This window comes from Chinchilla lanigera, unplaced genomic scaffold, assembly GCF_000276665.1.
Source record: "Chinchilla lanigera isolate Chin_1 unplaced genomic scaffold, ChiLan1.0 scaffold00007, whole genome shotgun sequence".
Taxonomy (NCBI): Eukaryota; Metazoa; Chordata; class Mammalia; order Rodentia; family Chinchillidae; genus Chinchilla; species Chinchilla lanigera.
The window spans coordinates 20,149,553-20,171,018 of NW_004955408.1; the positions used below are offsets into that span (position 1 = coordinate 20,149,553).

General features: G+C 37.6%; 1 protein-coding gene across 7 annotated transcripts in view; it reads left to right on the forward strand.

Moving 5' to 3' along the window:
* The first annotated feature begins 670 nt into the window (after positions 1 to 670).
* The window catches only part of Tenm2 (teneurin transmembrane protein 2), a 1,190,054-nt gene continuing 1,169,258 nt past the window's right edge, over positions 671 to 21,466 (forward strand). For all 7 annotated transcript variants that reach the window (XM_005376287.2, XM_005376288.2, XM_005376289.2 and 4 more), the window contains exon 1: positions 671 to 1,071. The gene's annotated coding sequence lies outside the window, so the exon portion shown is untranslated. The remainder of the gene's footprint in view (positions 1,072 to 21,466) is intronic.

Genomic DNA, 21,466 nt, shown 5'->3' on the forward strand with positions numbered 1-21,466 from the left:
CTTGCCTCTGCCTCACTCTGCCTTCCTAACCCTGGAAGGAGCAGTCTAGGTCCAGCTGTGCACTGGGCATGCTCGCAAGACAGGGCAGGCTCGGGTCGTCCACAGGACGCAGGCTGTTTGTGCTCCCCAGTTTGCAGAGACTCGGGTGCAGCCCTGGTGCATCGGGTTTGGCAGAGCAGAGCCTCCCCGGGACAACCCCAGAGCAGAACTGAACTCTGCGCAGCCCGGGCTTTGCGCGCTCAGGGTCTGCTCTTGGAAACGCCCGGCTGGGGTTTTCTCTGCAGACAAAGGGGTGCACGTGCCCCTAGAGCCCCTCTTTCACAGCCGCGAGCCCCTCCCTGGCTCCGCACCCCGCAGCCACAGCAGCTGCAGTCCCAGCGCCACCACCCAGCCCCGGCGGCCGGGCCTGTGCGCGCTCCGGGGGCCGAGGATTGGCTCGCACTCCCCATTCAGGGACAGCGCTGGCGGGCGGGCGGGCGGCGCGCAGCGCTCGGTGTGTATGTGTGTGTGTGTGCGTGTTTGTATGTGTGCGCGCGCGTGCGTGTGTGCATGTGTGTGCGCGCGTGTGTGTGTCGGTGCGGCGCGCGGGCGGGCGCGTGTGTGCGCGCGAGGGCTCTCGTGCGGGAGCCGCGGGGTGTGCGTGCGTGTGTTATGGGTTTGATTTCAGAGCAGGTTGCACGTTGGTCCTGGGTGGCTCGCAGGCTCAGGTCGTGCTTGGGCGTCCTCCTCCTAATCGTTTCCGAAGTAGCAGCAGGAGCAGGAGCAGAAGCAGCCGCGGCAACAACGGCAGCGGCGGCGGCAGCTCAGCGGCACAGCCAGCAGAACTGTGCAGAAGCGAGCACCGTTTGGGGAGTCCGGGGGGCGGGTTAGAGGGAGGAGGAGGAAACCCTGTCTTGGTCTTTGGGATTATTTTTTTCCCCTTCTTTCCCTCTCTCTCTTTCCTGAGGGTGTGTGTTGCCCCCTCGAAGTGAAGGAATTTTGCTCCAAAGCGAGCTGGGACCGAAGACTCTAGGCTAAGTTATCTCTCTATGTAGATGGTGTCAGGGAGCGAAGCTACTGACCGAGCTGCTGGTAAATGTTTTTCACTTCTTACTCTTTATGCTTAAGGCTTTTTTCTCCTTTTCTTTCTCCCTCGTTTCCTTTCTGTTGCTCTTCATTCTGCAATCGCTCCCGAATCAACTGCAGTTCCTTCTCGCTCTCCTCGCGTTTGTGCAGTTTGCAACTTGTTTCATGGTTTTCTATGTATTTTTTTTTTCTTCCTTCATCCTCAGATGAATGCTGGAACATTTAAATTCGGCACTTCGGGAGGTCATCATTAGTTGCATGAGTTTCAGGGGGGAGGGGAAAGATTGGTAGAACAGACTGTTATTTCCCTGCAGAAGGACTGCCGGTTTCTCTCTAATGTTCATCGCAATTATAGGGATTTTTTTTAGGATGCATTTTAACATTGCATTGATGTTTAAGGTTATCGTTTTCCAGGATTACAATGCATTTTTACTCAGTTTTGACAGCATGACAGATACCAGTGATTCCAGAGCTACTGTATGGCACAAGCCGGCTAAAATATTCAGAATTGCAGGAAGGATCATTTGCATTCCAAAAGAGAATTTCTTAAAAATGCTGTTTTGCATCACATTGCTGCAGATTTGCAGGAAGAAATAATAGGTACCACTATTCATATTGCTTGCAAAGATAATAAACATATAAGTGGTTTAGTGCATAATCTACTATTCTGTTCTCCAGTGACTGAGCTATTGCTAAATTTACTTAATAATAAATTTAGGGCTATGAAGAAAGAGGGAGATTGCTGGTATTGTTATACTCTAATTGGTGAGATATACAGAGATTTCTAACCTCAAACTGGCCCTCTCATATCTTTCTTGAAGTGAATCTTGTCAGTTGAGGAGGGGGAGGGCAGTTTCTGCCCTCCACATGGAATAAAATTATTTAAAATAGCCAGCATAATGCATGCAAATGGACTCTAACTCTTTTCTTAAAAACAGAACATACTCTATAACTCACTGCCATAATCTGTTTTAAATATTATTTAAAAATTAATTTATAGTAGTTCTTTAAGATTTGAGGCATTTATATCATTTAAGTTCTTTGGAGGGCTCTGAGTGGTTGCCATGTTTCATTGTCCAACCCCCAGCCTCCTGAGTTTTAGTTCTAGTTCAGTAGGAAAACTAAAGGGCCCGTAGGTAAAGGTAAATCAGCAATTTAGAAAGAAATAGACTCATAGTTTGAAAATATTAAGCCATGGAAAAATGAATGAATATATGGCAGTTTAAATGTAAGGAGAGAGACTGACAGAGCAGGTTGCAGTCTCAGTTCAGTTATTGTCATCTGGAGGAGCTCAGAGCTCTGAGCTCAGGTGAGGATATCCAGTTTAGGAAACTCCGAAGCACATGTATTTAACAGAGAGAAAATACTGTTATGTGAAGAAGCCTGCTTCTGCTATGGAGTAGCCACATCCCAATGTAGCAAGTTGTCTGTGTGTTCAGAGTTTGGTTTGCGATAATACTGTAAAACTTTGTTTTAATGGAAACTTAGCTGATGTTGGCAGCAGACCTCCATAGGACAGAGCAGTTTGTCCAGGACTGAAGAATAATCCGTGAATTAACAAGTCAGATCTTGTTTCATGTAAAAGAATATCTACCCTGAAACACCATGCAAATTCACCTGTTCTGGGTCCCTTGGACTGACAAAAGCCTTCCTGAACATTATGAACAGAATTCCTGAGATCTAATGCTTATTTCTTCTGTGGTAGTCTCTGATAAAAAAAAAAAAAATAAGGCTTTTAAATTAGAATGAAAGCTCACCTTATTCACGAGTCCCTTGAAATGGCAATATTGGTATTTTCAAATATTTTCATAACCCTTGAATTTGCCATTTTGATCAAATTGGATGAAGGGTAGGGGAATCCAAACTTCCATTCATTAAGACTATAGTTGTTTTTGAGTGAAATACATGTTTCTGTGGGTAAGAAAGAAAAATTAATTCATGTAGTAAACTTCCAACTCAAAGAACTCAAGGCATCTAAAGCATCATGGACCTCTCATTCTAGGACTAAATCCAGAAAACAATATCCCCATACTGAGCAGCTACATTCATCCTCCAGCCTTCTCTGCACACTTGGGCATCAAGGGATCACTAAGTGACCGGCTCAAGACTTACACTGCAGGGCCCGTGGGGCAAGAGTTGTAATCATTATATAATATACTTAAAGCATAAATTTATTTATGAAACATCAAAATGTTTATCTTAAATTTGAGTATGTTCACTAGATATGAAGTCCAAAAGTACATTGACTTAAGCAGTTGTTTTTCCTACTGAGGCTGGTTGATTTTTTTGCCCACCCCACTTTCTCTTTCTAGTTTTCTGGCAACTTCTGAAAAGCTCTGATAATTTATGTTAAAACATTAAATATATCTCTGTTCTGGATATAATGGCAGGTTAAATTACTATTCAATTATCAAAATTTCTATTCTCATATGGCTGTATGTGATATCGTGTTTGTGAGTTTTGAGCTTCCTGGGATCATTACTGTTAATATTACTATTAAGTTTCTTATTAAATCTTAGCTCATTTTGACTTTTTTGTGCCTGGTGTTGATTTCAGTTTAATGTAGCAAAATATTGCCATCTTGTTAGGCTTATTGGTAAAGCAGGTAGTTTAGTGTAAATTGGTCTTCCTGTTGAATTTCAGTATTTGCAAAAACATGCTCTCTCACCTCCTGGGGAGAAGGTAACTTTTTTTTGGCAAGAAGGAGACATAGAAAGTGTCTGAGACTGGATTCAGGAAATTTCACAATAACATTTGCCTATACTGTACAGTTCCTGTTTTCATTTTGATAAGATTGGAGGTTTCTGTGCATGAGTGAAGTGTTGATTTTGCTAGAGCTACTGAATATTTCTTAAAATTAATTGCTGTTTTTTTCATTGTGTCAATGAAAGGAACTTTGAACTACTGGTGTGCTTTGAAAGAGAATCTGTAGTGCCTAGCTGTTTCATTGTTTTCTCTTTTGTTCAGATTGCTTTTGAGAGGTGATTTCTGGTGAAATATGGTCAAGGTCATTTCCAAGGGCCTTTGTATCCCTCTCTACCTGAGATCTAAAACTTAAAGTGAGATTTGGAGAAGAAAGACTTAGTGTTGAGCTACTTACTACCCCAAACAAGGTTGTGTGGAAAGCATACAATTTTGTCTTGTTACTTTGTGTGAAGCAACAGTTCCATGCTTTCAACTGCTGGTTCTTAGTAGCCCTGATGTATTCACAAGGAAAAACACTCCACTCTGTGCAGAACAGATTCACAACCTTCAGAGAACAATACAAGCCATCTCCTCCACCCCACCCAGGGGAGGAGGGATGTCTTACAATATGTTCTCAGTGAAAGGAAATATAGTGATATTTCATTCACTGAGATATTTTCTAGGTAGATAAAACCCCAATTAAAATTTTGTGAAACTACTAGTAATTTTTTTATTCTTTTGTGATGAGAGAAATAGTAGTTTGGTCAATGTATTCTTTATACTTCTGGCTTCTGTTTTGCCCTATAAATGAACACTCACATGATCTGGTACTATGTACTACCAATAACATACAATTTTCTTTCTTTTATTATCTTAGGTTGTTTTTTAATCTAACAAAGACAAACCAGTACTTAACATAATTATTTTACCTGGGCTAAGAATGTGAAAAAGGAGAATGATATATTTGGTCCTGCTCATATTTTTAAAATATTTCATAAAGAGGTATATAATATTTTCCCTAAAATTCGTGTTACTCACTGCCTGTCTATTTAATATATTCACTATTGCAGTGTTGAAGTTAATATATTGCCTCCTTTAAAAAAATTTCTGAGTGGCAAACAATGAGATATAATTTGCAAATAAAGTTCTTCATTTTTGCTGAAATACTGTCATTGGTTCACTTCTCCTAAGTGTGGACTTAGGAGCCTTGTAGGTAGAAAGAATTATAAGGAGAAAAAGTAGTGATGTGCTTTTCAGCTGAGCTCTGCATGAAACAGAGCAAGTGTCTGAACTCCGTTAGTCTAGTGAAGAGAGATGGAAAGAAAATAATGCAGCAAATATGTTAAAGTGAAACTTCTTTTTCCTAGGAAGGATGGTTTTCTACCTGGCCAATATAAATTGATCTTTGATTCTGATGGGACAATTTAGAACGTCCCTGATTAATTCTGTGTGACTCATACCATTGTCTTTGTGGTGGGTGCTGAGGGGCCCAATCCATCTTGGGGAAATTTAACAATGCATGTTTGGGCATAGAAAGGTGGTTTCTTTGAACTTTAGATTTCTGAGAACCTGACTGCAATTCCCAGAGAGGAGGCTTGCTCCCTTGTACATCTTTTGAGAGGATGGGCTCTGAACAGTTTTGTTCTCTTCTCTCTAGTACAGCTCTGCCACAGGGTTTTCGAACATTAATATAAATTCAGGTGTTTCAGCTCACTTATTCTTGTTGCACTAATTTATGAATTTTGGAATGTGGTGCAGGTCTACAAAAGTTTGGATCTGGGTTTTCTAAGAGTCTGTTTTATTGCTCTGAAGACAAAAATATTTAGCCATATGTAAGTTTATGCTTAGTCTTAAAGCACTAGAAATTTTGTATTACCCATTTCTGTTAATGAGACCTTTGTAAAGTACTTATTTTAAAGTTATATAAAGGGGAACTGTGTACCCTATAAAATAAGAATGTATACATGCATTTAGTTTAAAAGAACAAGCTATTTCTTTTACTTATTTATGTTCCTCAAGCTTTCATTTACCTATTAAGAGGCAAAGACTAAGGCTGAAGAGTATAATTCATATCATGAAGATGAAATCTATTTTAATGATAATATACTCATTCTAAATCTTTAGAGAAGACAGTTCTATAGAGGATTCTTTTGGGAAAGGTTTATACTTAAATAATATTTTTATTATTGCATAAGGCTTAACTGATACTCAATATTTGGACATTGCTCTTACTTTAATTAAAGGAAAAGAGTATTTGTGGAGAAGTACAACCTTGAATAGAAATTATTTTGATAGAGGTTAATACATCCCTTAATGTAAAATAACCATTTCAGAGAATGGTGTAAGATGCTTGCTATATTGGTAGCCTGTTTTTTAAAAAGCTACTTCAAAATTTCAACGTACATATTGAAAAAAGTCAAGTTAGTTTCTTAAATTATTTCTAAGAATGAAACTAGACCACTAGGAAGATAGCTTTATCCACACATATGACTAATCTACACAGTAAATATCACATAGCTAGAATCATATTTATTACTGGAGAATTCATTGCAACTCACTTTCTGATGTTAACCCTGATAATTTTTCTAAGCTACTTCAAATAAAAGAGTGATGGTTATATATTAAGGATTTCAGTAGAAATTATTTAGAAGAGACATAGGAAATATTAGCCTCGGGAAAGCATTCTATTTTTTTCTTTCAATAAACAGTTTTACACTCCCCAATCCGGACAGGTACTGTGCTAAGCTAAGAGCTTTGATGGCAAGAGTAATTTGATACCAAAATGATATCTAAGAAAGCAATTAGAAAAAGATGTGAGTGCTTTAAGTAAAAGCACTTTGTTCTTTATGTCTAGAGTCTATCTAAAGGTGATTTAATTTTGTTTCATTTTAGGATTTGCTTAGGTGGTAACTGTGGACAACTGTGTACTCACTCTCTGCCTTCTAGTATCCTTAACTCATTTCTATTCAAGTAGCCTAGTGTGGTACAACAGCTGGAGCTGGGAACCCCAGCCAGCATGTAGTGCTGCCTGGCTTGAGTTCAGCGAAGGTGCCTGAAAAGGGCAGAGTGAGTTAGAGGGGAGGAAGCGATGGTGCAGATGAGAGAGAAATTTATTTTGCATTTGGCTACCATTTTCTTATAGTAATGGTCATGGTACCAGTTTAATTTTTAACCTCACTGGTATTTCTTGAGATGGCACTAACTGCTTCTCTATATTACAACCCTAAGAATAATAACTTGGTTATTGCTGAACGATTCATAGTGGTTTTGGTCCTACAATTTGTGTGACCTGGTATCTAATTTTTCTCTTTTCTAATCCTGTTTATATATCCCCGCACACAAACTCAGTCAGATGAAACCAATTACTAAGGGAAAAAGTCAAATTTATTTATTGTATTTATTGGATGTGTCTGTTGCTTAATTATCCATTGGCGAACTTACACGTGGCTGTAGAGAGGGCTGTGGAGGAGTGTGGAAAATGATCAGTCCTCATTTCGTGTAGTCTGGAAGAGGCTACCAAGAAAATACGCAAAAGGAAAAGGAAAAAAGAGCAAAGAAAGTATCACTTCTTATTGCTATCAAGGTGAGGACATAAAACACTGAAAGATCTCTCTCTCTCTTTCTCTCTCTCTCAAACACACACACATACACACACACATACACACACACACACACACACACACGTCAGGTATGTTTGGCTTGACACAGAAAAAACTTAGAAAAATAAATAAATAAATAAAAGCCTTACGGGTTTTGTGAGAAATGTAAGAAACTCCACATACTCTGAAAGAGAGAATGATTTAGATGTTCACAGGTGTGTAGTGCAAAACTTTCTGAAACATGCAACAAAGCGGTTGACTAAGTCCAGGCTTTGGCAGGGAATTAAAGGCAAAGGTGAAAGGGAGCTGAGGGCGAGATAGGGCAGGGTGAGAGTGAAGAATCACATGATGTCCAGAGGGGTATTTGATAACTTTTTATCGATCATTAGGAATAACTCAAATGAGTATATGCGAACTCCTAAGGCAGTGAATTGAGATAGATTTTATATTTGGCTTTTGATGACAAAGACATACACAAACTTTTATTACTGGTTTTATGCGTTTTTATTTCAAAAATTACTCATTGCGACCCAAAATAGTTTTCTTCTCCTGTTACCTTAAAATGATATATCTTAAGTGTGGCTTTTCTCTACTTACTCTCATCATGTATTTTTGAAATTTATGAAGGGAGCAATTGCTCTTCCTAGTAGACGAAACTGAGGTGACCGCCCTTTCAAGGGCCTGTGCTAAGGCCAAATTGCAAGCAGAAGTGTCATCTTACTTTTGTCATTCTTCAGTTGCAGGACCACTTAATTTTTACAGTTTTATCCAGTTTAAACCCCTGAGGTAGAAAGTGTGTGTGAAGATCAGGGAAGAAGACAAATGGCTTTTTGGGGGGAGGGTGGGTTCCGGTACCAGGAATCGAACTCCTGACCTCATGCTTGCCAGGAGCTAAATCCCCAGCCTCTACAAACGGCTTTTAAACTTGACACATTCAAAAGCTTTCTTCAAGAAATAACTGAATAAAATATATTCTCACAGTAATTACATACTATTAATGTATGATTTAGAGAAAACACTCAGTAAATTATGATCTATTGCTAATTAGCATTTATTTGGGGAAGATACTATGGAAAAAACAATTTAAACATTGTAGATTATGTTTTCATTACCTTTAGCTACAGAGAAATTAAAATGGCAACATGAATCTTGAGAATTGAAAGGGGAATGTGGTTTTATACTTGTAGCCTTAGCAGGAAAATATTAAAGATAAGCAAATTTTTGTATTTATTCTAAATTCTATTTTAAAAGTTATTCCATAATAAGTTTTTATTACAGAATAAATGTTGCTTGCAGCTGGATTCACTGCAGAAGCCAAACAGTAAATAGATGGAGAGCCTGAACTCTCCTTCCTACAACAGTGATTTTTCACTAAGCTATTCCCTAAGGCCACTCTAGGTATATGAGGGGCACCAGTTCTTTTTATATGATTTGTGTATGTTCCCATAGATTGTGAAGTCTATTCCTGGGCAATTTTCAAGTTAAAATTGTGTTACAGCTACCCTGAAGGTTGTCATTTCTTGGTTTTTCTCTTGTCAGTCAATTCATAAGTGTTTATTAAGCCCCCATGGGGTGCACGCGGAATCATACATGGTTTGAGGGTGTGTGTGTGTGTGTGTGTGCGTGCGTGCGCGTGCGTGAGCGTTGTATGTTTTGTCTATGCAGTGAAAGCTTATAGTCCAAAAGGAAAATTAACATCATGTGTATGTGTGCAAGTATAAGATAATATTTTAATTACAGAAGTTTAGAAGCTGGTTTCCTGTTTATTTTATGAGTGTAAGAGTGTATTTTAATAGCCTTGCTCTGAAGTTTTAATCTATTTACATACTCTGAGAAAAGCATAGCTTCAGGTGAGGTCAGGAAAATGACTCTTCAGCTTTCTTTTCTTTTCTTTATTTTTTTAATTCAGATAGCTGATAACAGATATGTTTAAATAAACGGTAAAGCCAGAGGGCTAGTACTAAGCTGTGTATCCCTGCCAGGAGCAGTCAGATCATTTTTAACATTTGGGTTTCCCAATAAACACAGATTCTGATGCTGGACAGTTTTAGGATGTGCCTGTTGCCTGTGCAAATTTAATCAGTGAATAGATAAATGACTCCATGGCCCAAAGCTGTCAATTTACATTTTTCACAAGCAATGAGTCAATTTGCGATTTACTTTTTGAAGAAGTTTTTGAAAATTTATAGGAATTGGAGAGGAAGAAAATTTTCAAGCATTCCCAAAATGCCATGGCTAAAACAATTTTTCTCTATAGGAATTTTTTTCCCCATCTGATCCTAAAAGCATCTGGCCATAGGTACATTCTAGGATTGGCTTTTCAAAACTTGTTCATGCTCTTAAATTCATCTTTTTATCAGTCATTTGTGGGAAGGGTAATATTCTTTAAAATACGACATGAATAGTTCTGAAAGTGGATGGTGTAGGAAGAGTGCTTGTGGGTCCTGACCCTGCTCTGGGTGCCAGGTCAGCCTCTTGATGAATACTCTTTTCAACTGCGATTTTCAAGATGTGCATATCTCATTTACAGCAAATCATAGCTAAACCATCAAAATTTCTTTTCCATCTTCTGTTCCTTGTCAATCTGAATTGGAGAAAGCAATGACTTAGAAAATTGAGAGAGAGAGAGAGAGAGAGAGAGAGAGAGGAAGAGAGAGAAAGAGAGAGAGAGAGTATTTGGTGACATATTCCTTGTTTGAACTTGAACACCTGGCTCTTTTTCTGTTAGGTATGCGAATCTGTAGGGATTTGGGAGATCATTTATCCACAGCTACTGGGTTCCTTCAGGATGTAAAGTGTTTATGATAAGAGACTGTTCCTTGCAACTTGCAATACTGCAAGATGTCTTCATTTATTTTTTATCAACTTGTAGAATTTCCCAACACAGAATAAAAGTACAATTTGAATTATTTTTGACTTGGGGATCAGGCCATGTTCTCACTTATAAAGAGAGTAATCCTGGATAATGTATGTGAAGAAGGAATGGGTTAGAAGTGTGTTGAGAATTACAGCGTTACCAGCAAAGATGGCTTTTTTGCTGCTGTCACTGAATACAGGATGCTCAGCTGGAGCCTTCTACATCCCTAGCACTAGCCTTGCCCTTTTGTTAGTCACCTTAGAAATGGAGGTCTCTGTACCAGACCTGGAATACACTCACTTTGCCTCTTCTGCTGTGGGTCCCAAAGTTCTTGGTTGCTGCACTTACCCAATTGACTTCATCGGATCTTAATGTACTGTCCATACTGATTTTTTTTTTTTTTTTAACTATGAAATCTAGGAATCTGAGTCTGGTGCTTTGGACATTCTATAGGTTATAAATGATGAGATTCCATCATATTAGAAAGGAGGAGGGTACTCAATAAAACCTATAAACAGTAAGTTCATGGTAGTGTGAGGCATTATTCCTAATATAGAAAGTGACCTGTAGGATCTTAGGAGATGGATGACAAGCGACTCAGAGTGAGTGATCTACGGCAAGGAGAGTTTCTATCTTACTTAAAATCAGTGGGTGGGCCTTCTGATTATCGAAGTATTAATCTCAAAGCTTTTGATGTTAACACACACCAATCTCAAATATTTTTATCTGCAGAATTATTTTGTTACCACCAAAAGTCATATTAAAATGCTACTCATTTGATCTCGGCTCATTTCAAAGTTAAATAGAACATACCTATGATCTTCTGACTTTTGTCTGTGTGTGAAATTTATAAATGGTCTGAAAGGAAGTGGGAGCAATTTGTACAAAATACATAAAAAAGCCATCTGGATGGCCTAGTAATTGTCTGTAAACAAATTAATAATACGAGTTCAGGATAACATATCAGATAAATTGTATAAATCTACTTACAAATTGGTAATAAGAGTGATCACTGAAAGGAATAAAACTGCATTTCTTTTTTCCCATAATTTAGATTCCCTGAACTACACATTCATTTTTCTCTTACTAAATTATTAGTAAACTTAGCGAAGTGTGAGACCCATGCAGGTAATCCACATCTCTAGTAAAACTTTTGCATCTGAAGGCTCAGCCGTTAATTCTGCAATTCTAAATTAATATATTTATCCTTCCATCACTGTCTCCAAGGATTTTGAGAATTAATTAGAAACAAAATCACTTTCAGTCTTTGGATGTTACATTTTGTGCTGAAAAATATGAGATACTGAAGTGTTATTAATAATGACAAAAGTTCATCCAATAAAATAATCTGACTGGCTGAATTCTCACATGGTTGGTATTTTCTAATATAAATTACTGTAGGATTAGATAGTTAAATATTGAATATTGTCTCATTTAATGCAGTTCCATGAAATATTAATGATAATGATGGTTCTCTAGTTGAGGAATACGGAGATGGTTTTTTACTGACTAATAGCTTTGGCCGGTAGCATAATACATTTTACAACATGATAATGAAGATATTTAAATGAAGGTGAAAGAGGAAGTGGCCACTGAATTGATAGATTTCAGATGAGTCAAAAGTGACAAAAATTTTTTAGTCTCCAATATTTTTCTTTCTATTCTAATGACATCACTGTGATCATTGTAGATAGCCTTGAGAATTTGTTAAAAAAGAACAGATCTACCCTATCAGGACCTTGAAGAGGAGAGCCGTTGATGTTATGTAGGTGGCTTGAGGTGTAAAAGTCTGAAAATTGGATTGGGCTTTGAAGGAAGGCTGGCTGTGTTGAGTGTGACAGCTGAAATGGGATTGTGCATGGGGTTAAAAAAGAGACAGGAATGGAAGGAAAGGAAAGGAAAGGGTGAAAAGGAAGGAAGTGTGAGAGAGAAAGGAAGAGAACGACTGACCAAACTAGACCTGAGGGAGAGCCCGCCTTAGGACACTTAGAAGTGAATATTTAATTCCTAGAGTGAATTACCTTTTAATTGAGATTCTAATCTTCTTGTCCTTCCTTACAACTGTTCCCTTTGTTGACTTTCCTTCGTGTTCTTGATTCTGAGAGTTTGTGTCTCAAATTAGGGAGTGAAAACTGGTAATAAATAGGGTAAGTGACTATTGTTGAAAGATTTTGTCATGAATAGAGAATCAGAGCATATACCCGATCATCCAATTGGCTTAAATCGGGTGTTTGTGGAGTTTTTTCATTTTTCTTCCTTTTCCAGAAGAAAACTTTAATGTTTTTTGAGATGGTTTTATTCAAAATTGCAGTTATCCTTGTTTCAGACCCAGTAATTTAACAGTTGAAAAAGCTCCCTTTTTTGTTCTGTGTAGATAATGTATGTGGTGTGAGTGAATACATTTTATTTTAAAAAGTGTGTTGGGGTTGTATTCTTTTTGCACAAACTTACTCCTTGATAAAGGAGCCAGCTATAATTTGCAGAAATGACTGTTTCTTTTTCTTTAGTTGTTGGATAATTGCTCTTTGTATACACTGTGAAAATGTTCATATAGACCAGTGACAAAGCCTAGCAGATGCACTTGCAATTATCTGGAATTTAAGTAAATTTTGCATCTGATACACACAAAGCAAATGCTTTGTCCAAGCAGGCTCACATACTGGCATGTGGATTGCTGTGAATACAATGAGTAGATTTTTAATGAAAACAAATGGAACTATTAGTAAGTCTTTTTTACTTGAAAAGACACTAGCTTTAGGCATGGCCTCCAACTTATTCATATTCATAGTTGGTTCAGTTTTAAATATGACCTTTGAAATTGGAAAAAAATGTTTAAAAGAATATGTGTAGCTGTGTTTTTTATTGGAATATTATTCAGAGATTCCTCGAAGAGAAATGGTGAAATAAATATTTATTTCGGATTCCAATGTTATTTTTTCTAACTATTAAGGAAAACATTCAATTATTATAATTCTAAAAATGTAAAGGGGGATTTCATATTATAAATAAATCATGCTATAGATAAAAGATAATTACTACGTTACTTTAACAACCTCAATGCACAAGGGACACCATAAAATGGAGAAGATAACGGGTCCAAATGCTACTTTTTATTGTAAACAATGGAGATCTAGCCAGAGGAACAGTTTTCTGCAAAAGCCTCTTTTCTGAATTTTGTTTGAGATTAATCCTTCCACTGTGTATTTTTCGGTGTTGTCTGACTTACATAAGTGAGATCTTTGAAGGCTTAATCTTTTTCTCTATGTTTATTCTTAGAAAATATTAAATGTACCAAGCTACTTGGATTCTCTTAAATGCCTTTAGGTCTTATGGGAAGTTTAAATTATTTTTACTTCCAATGAGCAGGTTACCAATAATTGGTCCAGTGGACTTTTTATTTCCTAGTTTGAAGATGTTTTGTGCTATTCTAGCTTTTGAATGAGGCAAATTTCAAAAGCATCTCAAGAAATATAAAGGCGTCCCTATCTTGCCCACTTTTTGCTCAATCTAAAATGGAATCTAATAATAACAGGAGATCTTTTCTAATTCTTGTAAGAATCAGGAGCCACCGGGGGGTCTAAGGGTTGAGTCATTGTTTGGAAAAAAAAAAGTAGATGTGGGAAGAAATTTATAAGAAAGAAAGGGAAAGCCCAATAGAAATATTTTAGGCTTGAATTAGAACAAGACAGATGTGCTATTGCTGGAATATCATGCCTAGAAAATATTTCTCCACCTTAAGCACTTTTTCAATAACAAAACATAACATTTCTTTAGCTAAGTACTTTTTTATATAGAATTTCAAAAATCACAGAACATGCTCAGTTGTGCATATTAGTTTATTTCTTGTGGTTCACAGTCTCCCTAAGATAAATCATGGTCACTCCTTTTTCCTCATCCCCTCCTCCAATTTTCCTCCCCTCCCCGCTCTGACTTCCGCTTTTAAAACTCTTGCAGGCTATCTGTAGATTTTGAGAGGAACCAGGTGCTTTCCTTGGTATTTAAGCAACTTGCTATTTTGAAATTCCCTTAGAGAGCTGTGGGCATTTTTATTTCTGTGTCTTGAAGCATCTCTTTTCTTTTCTGAAGGAGACTGCTTACATAATACCCAGAAGCAGACCCTTGGGAACTGCCTAGCTATTTTATGGATATTTTGCAAGAAAAGGAATGCAAGTATTCCTGTGTCATGTGCGGCCTCCCACGGGGGTCTCAATTGGAGATATTTGCACAATAGCAGATTCTCAGAAGGATAAATATATACAAACCCATCTTTCCAATTGGGAGGACTCGGTAGGAAGCAGCACCTAGGAGGAGGAGAGCCCACTAATAGCTCAGCCCCACAGAGCTTCTTGAAGGAACAGCTCCAGAGCCAGGACCCAACTGTCAGCAGAGCTTGCCAGGGAGACAGATGCTATGGTTGGAAGACAGTTTTCCTCAGTTAGATATTTTGTTCTTGTAGATGGCCAACCATGACTCATGGGGGAAACAGGAGAGAGAGAGAGAGAAATGGAGAGAAAGAGAGAGGAGTAAATTAATCATTTCATTAAACCCTATTTAGAATTCAGTCACATAAGTAAATGTCAACCTGGTGAACTTGCCATGAAACCTGAAGTGTTGTAGAGGCAGTTACAGAGCTTTAAACTTCTACCAGGTGATAACGGTGTCTAATTTAACCTGCAGATTAAATAGCTGACACTATTTCACCAGCATATCCGTGGAAAATAGTCATATAGGAATTATCTCATAATCCAGGCTCATAGGAATCAAGCGTTGGAAGGATTCAAAACATGGGAATCCTTTTTCTGTAAAAGATGATAGGTTTGTCTTTTATTCTCTTTCTATATCTGTGTGTGTTTATGTATAACATTTGCATGCACAAGATGATCTTTTTCCACTGTTCACTTTGTATTTTCTTCTCTCTCTCCCTCCAAGCACAGGTATGTATGAAATACATATATACATATCATGCCTGTACAGCTGTGTTACCTTAGGTCCTGGTTTCTGCTGCACCCTGAATTATCAGCTTTCATCTACATTTATCATTCCTTCCCAGATCTCCTAATGCTCTGGCTACATGACGTTGATTAGATAAAAGCAGAATATCTGCTGTCTGAAAGATAACAAAATTCAGTTTTGTAACTCTTCTCTATTGCCAGATTTGAGTTTTCTTCAGGTTCTCAGAAAGGAGCTAGTACCGTAGGCAATAGACTTAGTTATCTCTATTTTCTTTTTTTTTTTTTCTTTTATGATTCTTTGTTTCCTTTGAAAATAAACAAAAGAAAAGTTTGGCACCATTTCCCTGATTCTCGCTTGTTTGGGGCTGAATGCTTCAGGCACTTCTGGAGCCAAATTTATTTCCGTGATCCACTCTCTAGGCCTCCAAAACTGGAGTAAGTTATGTTTCTGAGTGCCTGACAGCAACCCCTATGCCAAACCCTTGATATGCTATTTTTCTGATAGAGTTTCACAAGTGTCCCGTTTTAGATCTGCATGCCCTCTGCGAGTTGAGATGGCAGGTAGCCAAAAGGTGTGTGTTTTGGGAAAAGGCAGGCTTTTATTTTTTCCCCACAATCAGTTATTTGGACCTGAAAACCGCAGCTGTGGAGCCAATTTAGAAAGAGTAATTCGCAATTGACTTGTGGACGCTGTAGCTGCCTCCTTGAGCCCCTGGTGCTTGTCTGGCCAATATGGAACTGTATGAGATGAGGCTCTCCACCCCGAGGTTTACGTGTCTTTCCCTGTATCTCATGTCAAATCAAGCGCTAAGAGACGTCCTGTCAATTTGTAGCACTCCTGTCAATTTGTAGCACTCCCCAGAGAACTTGGGATCTTGAAAACCGGGGTCATATTGATCCTGGAGTGAAGGTGGTTGCATTTCTTCTGAGGTTTATCAAAATAATGATGACATTTTTTTCATTTAACACTTTCATTCTTATTTGTGAATGCACAGAAAGGATGGATGATTCTTGTACAAAGGCCAGGGAGCTTGATTTTTTTCACATTGTTTTGCACACACTTAGTACAGTATAGGCTTGATAAATATAAGTTCAGTGAAAGCAACAAGGGTTTCTTTTACTTTAGGAGGATAGATCATGTATTTTTTAAAGCCATAACTGGCTCAGTAAATTTTCTATATTTCATGGATATATGCTGGAATTCGGTCATTATACATTTTCGTATTTTATAAATGCAGAAATTGCCACAAGTAGGACTGGCGGACTGATTCAGATATTAAACAATAAGTGTATGGGGGAATTAGAATGAACAGAGTTAGAATTAATTTTCAATCAGATGTTTAATATGAAGACATTTAAAATTATTTTTATGTTTTACATTATCTGAAAGATTTGCTATAGTAGTTACCTTATAAGAATTATAAAAGTAATAATTATCTTTTGGCACAAGAATATCTACTTTTATTACTTTGAATTTAAGATGAGAATCATATTTTCCTTGAAACTACAAAAAGAGCTGATACAGTTTGTATAATATAGGGTTTGACAAACTGTGACCTGTGGGACAGATTGACTCTGGTGCTTGTTTTTGTATGGCCATAAATCAGGAATTGTTTTTAAATTTTCATATGGTTGGGAAAAAAATCAAAAGAAGGATAACATCTCATGAAACTTCACAATTGTATAAGATTAAAAGTCTGTGTCTGCAAATAACACTTGACAGTAACACACTATACTCATTCAATTGTGTATTTTTTTTTTTTTTTTTTTTTTTTTGGTTTTTCTCCAGTACCGGGAACCGAACTCACGACCTTGCGCTTGCCAGGGAGGCGCTTTTGCCGCTGAGCTAAATCCCCAGCCCCCCAATTGTGTATTTTTGATGCCTACTTTAGCATGACAATAGGTTGTTGATCGTTATAGCCAATAACACTAAAGTACTATTTGGTCCTTTAGAGAAAACGTTTGCTGCCTATCCCCCAAGGTGTGGTTTTCAGTGGTTAAAAAGCAGTGTGATAATACCTGTCCTCATTTTTCTAGGTTTATGTATATTTTGGGATTTAGGCTGATTTGTGATTTTTAAATTAATGTATTATTACTGAAATTGTGAATCAAAGGAAAATTTTATACCTGCCAGGTGAGATGATGCTATTCCTAATGTTAGCTCCTGTTTTTACAGTAGAATAGACTGAATATGTCCTTTGGAGGTTGGAGGATGCTTTCAAAGAAAAGGGGAATTAGCCTTGGATTTGAACTATCATTCTGCTTTTCACTGATCTGAGGGGTCGAGTTGGGCTAGCTACATCCTCTGCTTCTGCAAATTTCCACACTGCAGTTATTTCTGAGTCGTTATTTTACTGGTGAATTATCGAGGTATTTATTATGAACCTTTATTGGCACATCATTGAGATTTCAATGTGCTTAGGTGCCAGGGAAACCAGACTTATGTATAGTTCCTCAAGAATTATGTATGGAGTACTGTTACATATCAGAAATTATGCAGATGCCTGGGAGTAGAACAATGACAGAATAAAAATGTCTGTGTTGTCATACGATCAAAGGTCTTCCAGCAGTAAGAAAAAAACACAAAACAATCACTTCAATAAGAGACCATAAGTATATGCTCACTAACAGGAGAAAGAACTTGTGATATTTATTGGTCTGATGTCCGAAGTGTTTTATATGAACCATATCATATATGTAATCCTCCAAAGAGTCTGTGTCAACTTTCCATTGCCATAACAAAGTACCAGAGATAATCAACTTTAAAAGAAAAGGAATGCTTATTGTGGCTTACAGTTTTGAAGGTTTCTGCTGATGGTCAGTAGGCCCACTGCTTTTAGACCTGTGATGGGACAGCATATCAAGTGGAGAGCAGAGGCTGAAGAAGCCCTCACCTCACAGGTGGAGTTACTGTTCCCCTGAAGTTCATGTGCTCAGTGATGAAACCCCCTACTAGGCTCTACTTCCAGTTTCCAGTGTCTCCCGATAGCTTCACAGGTTGGGGGCCAAGCCTTTTAATTGGTGGATATTTCGGGAGACACTTACCCAAACCATAACAGAATCCAATGAAGTTATTATATTAATGCCCTTCTTTTCAAGAGAAGGAAATTGAGTCCAAGAGATTTTTTTTTTGAATAACCCAAATACTTAATTGATGGAGCAGAGTTTGGACCCTAAAAATGTAGTTGTAAAAAATTATTACTGAGTAATGTCCTACAGCACCCTTCCTGAAGTATATCTTACACCTTTTATCTATATAGAATACTGTTGATGTGGCATAAATAGGTGACCTTTTGTGTTTAACTAAGACAGAAAGAATTCAAATGAATGAGGCAGGAATTAGGCATAGACAAAGAATGTCTAGTGAATTATTTTATGTAAAGGTGCACAGACCAGAGAAATTAAGGTGGATCTAGGGAAAAGCAAGTCACCTCCATTTACTGAATCCTGCTGTCAGTAGAGGGCAGTACTAGAAATTGTGGTAATCAGTTCATTGGGTCTTTGATTTCTTCAGCAAACATTTATTGAACTTATGTTAAATAAGAGGCACTGATTTTAGCATGGCTGTAGTAAATAAGCATGTAATTTATGGCCCAGTGAGATGAGATAGACAAAAAACATAGTAAAAAATGAAAGATAAAGATAACCTCATAAACTGATGAGGAGTTCAAGGATTAGAGGGAGTGATATATGTACTCCGATGTACACCTGTATGTATGTATGTATCAGTTAGCTTGTATAAAGCCAACAAGGAAGCTGTCTCAAAAGTCATGATATTTGAGCTTACATCTCTATAATACGTCATCAGGCACTTGAAGAGAAGTTGGATCCTGAAGGCAAAAGGAACAATGGTACAAATCCCCTGACCTGGGAATAGAAGTGAAACACAACCATGAGAGGTCAGGGTGGAGAAGAAGGGTCCATGATGAGAGCAGCGAGGTGGTCAGTGACCAGACCATAAAGAACCTATGTGGAAAGGAATTTCTAGATTTTTATCCTTACTGCAGTAAAAATTTACTGGAGGAGTTTAATCATTGAAGTGCTATATTTACAATAATGTTCAAGAAAAGAAAATCCTCTTTTAAGTGTTACTGCATTTAAATTTTATCTTCATGAACCTCACTTTAAAAGACCAGGTATCAAACTCATAGCTCTATTAATTAATAATGGAAAGAGAGAGAAAGAGGACTATGCTGAAATTACACCACAGGATATATTCAGCCCAGTTCTGGTTTTGTCATGAAACTCCATAGCACAAACTATCCAGTTTCTTGAACGAACCTGAAAGAAAAAGAAGGCTAAAAAGTATTACAGATTTTAAGATCCTTAAGAGATATTTTAATCCATCACAACATTTTGGACTGGTTTAGATCTTGATATAAATTATTAAAAATAAATGAAGTGGTTAATTAGACAAATACAAACAGAGACTGGATATGATATTAAGGCTTAAGTATCTGGGGGTGCAACATTATGTACAGTGGCACCTCGGTTCATGAACACTTTTGCTTGAGAATAATTTGGTTTGCAAAGAGAAAGATTTGAGAAAATTTTGTTTTTGTTTGCAAATTGTTCCACCAGGTGACAAACACAGCTGTGGCCATCTTCCCTGCATACTGCATCTTCCCCACAAGCATAGCCATTTTTCCAAGCTTGTGGAACAAACTAAGTTCACAAATCCAGGTACCACTGTATTAAAAAGTGGGATTGTCATATGTCAGAAATACATATAAAAATTTTGCAGATGAAATACCTCTATAATTTGCTTCAAAATAATATTAGGATGGAAAAGATAAGATTATAGATAAAACAGGATTGAGCTTGTTGAACTCAATGAATTGTCACGTAAGTTCATCATGCTATTTATTTAAATTTTATGCTAATACATTATATTCATTGTAATATATAACATTGTAAGATTTCTGTATGAGGTTGTAGTCTTGCACAATGATTTCTCTCTCTGGGTGGTGCTGGGGATCAAACCCACGCCCTCATTCATGCTAGCCAAGTGCTCTACAACTGACTGACCTACAACCTTAAGCTCACAATAATATTTCATTTGAAATACCTATATTTTATGGACAATGAAATGTAGGATTTGGGGCTTAGAAGAGGAGAATGATTAATATATGCAAAGTTTTCTGGACAAGAGTTGATGAACTCAGATAAAAGTGGTAGTGGTCGTAAGATACAGATGGGTAGAGCTTGTATTTTTGACAGCAATTTACAGCACCTGCTCGTGTGTTGGATTGAAGAAGTGAAGGTCAGAGAAGACACAATGGTAACCTCTAGGGTTCTAGGTTAAGGTCCAGGGCATGGCAAAGCCATTGACTGAAATAATATCTTTTGGGGAATAATTACCAGAACCAAAAATCATGTAGCTCCACTAAATGCTAGTGAGCTGACAGAACTAGAGAGGTGGAGGCTTGGAGTCAGAGAGACTGTAGTAAAAGGCCACTGTTAATTCTGGAAAGAGAGGCTGAGCGGGTTGGTTTAAGAAATGGAAGATGCAATGGACAGAAGACAAAAGATCTAGACCTTATTTTTTTTTTTTTTTTTTTTTTTGGTTTCTCTCCGGTACCGGGAACCGAACTCACGACCTTGCGCTTGCCAGGCAGGCGCTTTGCCACTGAGCTAAATCCCCAGCCCCAAGACCTTATTTAGGGAGAAAAATCAGTATGGCTTCACTGGAGTGTGAAAAGCCCAGAATACTAGGGTTTGTTTACTTTTGTGATGAGTAGTACCTGTCAGACCAAAAATCATTCTAAAGGAAAAGCTGAGCTGATTTTAGTTCCATCAGTAGAAATGTTCATGAATACAAATTTAAGTGAGCAATGTGGTCAAGAAGACATTGGTAGTAGATATGAGCAAAACTACTGAGTGAACTTACAAAAAAAAAAAAAAAAGGACTGGAAAGAATCAAGTGAGAGATGGAAGTCTGGGAAATTCCAGAATTTCCAGCATAGGCTGACAAAGTAGAAGCACAGGAAATGTTTGAAAATTGACAAAATACAATAATGCCATGACAGTAAGGCTATGAAAGTAAGGCAGAAAAGAATTTCAAACAGCAGGAAATTATCATCAGTGTTAGAATTAGTAGAGGTAGATAGAAGACTTGGATTGGAAAGTATCTATAAGATTTGGTAATTCAGAAGCCAGTGTTAAGTTTAAGCCATTGTTTTTAGTCACTAGAAAATAGTGATAGGTTGGGTTAGGCAGTTAGAGGAAATTCAGAAAAGGGCAAGGAGGATACCTCATCTGGATCAAAACTGTGTGAAAACCAAGTAGATATTTGGAAGATCAAAATC